Consider the following 3,539-nt stretch of genomic DNA (forward strand, 5'->3'; position numbering starts at 1 on the left):
CTGATCTTTGCTGAGCACTTTTTTTTATATTCTGTGGTTAAAGTGAAGTATCCATTACTGGTTTATGAGCTCATAGCTTTCTGTGGACTTGTGTTTACTGTCTAAACCAGAGGAAACCCATCTGGTGCGTACAAAAAGTCTTTCGAGGAAAGAGCTGTGTGTGTACGTGTGTGTGTGCACGTGTGTGTGTAAATCCAGCAGGGGAAGGGCATGAAAGTATGAGAAAGTGTTAGAGAAAGAATCCATGTAAAAGAGTAGAAAAAGTGTGTGTCAGTGGGTTTAAGATATTTTTGTACATGTGCAAAGGAGGAAACAGGAGTGTGTGTGTGTGTGTGTGTGTGTGTGTGTGTGTGTGTGTGTGTGTGTGTGTGTGTGTGTGTGTGTGTGTGTGTGTGTGTGTAGACGGTCACATAATGGTGAATTGTCGTCCTTTTAGGGACAAAAAGCGAGTCCCCATAACATCAATCAATATATCGCTGTAGGTTAACGTTAGTTTAGGTTAAATTTAGGTTGTGGTGAAGACAAGCTTTGGGTTAGGCAAGTAGTAACTACAGGGACACAACTGTGTGTGTGTGTGTGTGTGTGTGTGTGTGTCATACACTGTTGTTTACGCTGAGTCGACTGTTTGATCGCCTTGATGAAACACACACACACACACACGGCCAGATACACTCTCCCGTCTGCTCTGGTGAAATGTCCTCCTCTCTGCCTCTGATTCAGATTTTTTCACCAAAAAAGGAAATGGAAAACTCATAGCTGCACGAGGGAGGGAGGGAGGGGGGGGGGGGGGGGTTGACTAGCGGTGGAAGTGGGAGAGAGAAGAGTGTGGGAGAAAGAGAGAGAGAGGGAGGATGTTCGCATCTGGAGTTGCTCCATGGCACTTTCACTGGGGATGGTGGGGGTGGGTGGGGAGGTCAGCTCGTCACTCGGCCTCCCTGTGGATTTATCGTGAGGAGAAGACTGGAGGTGACAGCTCGCAGGACGAGTCAGAGGGAGGTGCTCCATGGATCTCATGCTACACACACACACACACTCATCAAGATAAACTGACAGCTGCTACCAGTGTAAGGGGGGGGTTGTGCTGTTTGGTGATACGAATGTTATAGCTGCCTATTTGTCAAGACTCACTCTCTTCCTGTAAGAAAACAAACAGTGGGACCAGAATTCAGAGTCTGAACATGACGAGTGGACGAAGCCAGAGTTGTTCAGTCATGTGAGGCCGTCTGCCAGTCTTGTCATTTATAATTTCACCAAAGAGAAACCTGGGTTTCACACTAAACACAGCCCAGTATATTTTATAACTGTGCTGCACTGTTGAACTTTTGTCTGTTGAAAGATTTCTCTTCGACTTTGCTGAAGGACACTCATAATAACACGGGTTCGTTTTCATTACTCATAAACTACAGGACGGATTACCACCAAACTTGGTGGAAGGATGTGGTGTGAATCAGGAAAGAAGCCTTCAAATTTTGGCGTGGGTCTGGATCAGGGGGTGGATCCAAAAACATTTATTCACTTTCTTTAACATTGTAAGATTGGGAGCTTTTCTTTGATGATTTAGTTGATTTTTTTAGAGAATAATTCCTGGATCTTGAATAAAAATCATGCATGTTAAGGGGACTGATATTTCTGAGTGTGTGGAATTTGGTGCAAATTCAAATGAAAATCTGGATTTAGTTCATCTAAATCTGGTTTTGGACCTTGGCGGAAGTTTGCATTAAATCAAAACATTGTTCCTACAGACATGTCACAGTATTTTTGGTTTAAGTCAAGTCACATGATTCCTTTTGAGGCGAGTTGTGATGTATTTGAGTTCTCTGTGCTGGAAAAGAGAACAATTAATTCAAAGCTGTTACTATATTAGCAAATACATCTATTTTTCTTCGAATATTAGATTACAAACAAATATTAACTACAATCCTGCATCACATTGTACAGGAAATGAGATTTGCAGTTGAGTGATGAACAGAACAGCCTAGAGTGGCTCCATCGTTTGTCTTTTCTTTGTCGCTCCCAGATCTCTGTTCTCACCCCGACAGGAGCAAATCTCAAGTTATCACAGTTTCAGGTAAAATTCATCCTCAGACACTAAAACATGAGCTGTGATAAAAACGATCTTTAATTCTACGAAGGGCCAGTCAGTTCAACAGGCTTTTTTTGTGTGGAAATAGTTTCATTATAAAAAAAGGCTGTGTATGGATCTATCGATGTCCATTGACTCCATAGGCTCCCATTGGAAGAGCTTAGATATGAGCTCCTGTCATGATTAACCAGATTGTCATTCATTTTAGAGGCTTTAAAGTCTAAACATTTTAGCCTGAAATTACACTAAAACTGTCCTATTACGAAACACTAATCAGATTCCTTTTCCATTTGCGTGAAACTGTGTGGACTCTTATTCAACCTGATGTCTGAAACGATATGACAAAATGAGATGTGTTTAATTCATGTCATGCAATTTCTGATTGCATTTAATGATTAATACAAACTAAAGCCATGTGTATCTGCTCAGATTTACTAGATAGACGGCAATTAGATACAGCAGCTCAGCCGCCGGAGAGCAAGCTCTATTTGTCGCACAGATACGCTGGTGACATGTCCAGGGTGTCCTCCGCCTCTCGCCCAATATCAGCAGGGAGTGACCTCCTGCGACCCTCAAAGTGGAAGAGAAAATGGATGGATGGAAGTTTTGCGACCTTAGAAGACTTCAGTCATAGTTTTGTTGCATGACAAACAGACCAGAGACCAAATTAACCACAATAAGTCACAGCACCCATGTGGATGTATCAGGTTGTATAACCAACTTACAAAAAAAGCCTTGTGTTTTATACATTCTGTGGAACCATGTGTCACAGAATATACATCAAATCTAATTCTATTTGTAAAACCCATATTCACAAATCACAATTTGCCTCATAGTGTTCCACAATCTGTACAATGTGCAACATCCTCCGTCGTAAACCATCGACTACAGGAAGAAAAACTACGAAACAATTACTTCAACAGAAATCTCAGTGAGGGATCACTCTGCCAGGACAGACAGAGGAGCAGTACACACATTCAATCCTGGGAACCTGAGAAGAGCGGCCTTTCAAACGAGTAGGAGGCAGATTTAGAAAAAAAGTGTCCATGTGTCAAACTTGTTTATTTGATGAAAAAAGTGGTCCAACGTTACACGAGTAACAAAAATATGAACAAATCAAAGAAACAAAATAACAGTTAAAGAACTAAACCTCATCTCCGAAACTGTTTACAAAGCTCCTTCCATCAGCAGGAGCCAATTACACCATCCTGTCTATAGCAGCGCCTCTCCTAGACACAGGCAGATCAAAGTTGTTTTAATCTTAATGTTATTTTAATGAACCTTTATTTAAACTCAAAGTTATCTATTAGAACCAACTTTTAAAATTTCTGTGCTGGGCCTTGTCCCCAAACGTACATTTAGCAGCTTGATTGAAACCCAATACACGTGTTGAAGCAAATTCTAATTTAAAAACCTGCTGCACCCCCCCCTCCCCCTCACACATGGTTCCTCCCAG

The sequence above is a fragment of the Paralichthys olivaceus genome, chromosome 13 (genome assembly GCF_024713975.1).
Source record: "Paralichthys olivaceus isolate ysfri-2021 chromosome 13, ASM2471397v2, whole genome shotgun sequence".
Taxonomy (NCBI): domain Eukaryota; kingdom Metazoa; phylum Chordata; class Actinopteri; order Pleuronectiformes; family Paralichthyidae; genus Paralichthys; species Paralichthys olivaceus.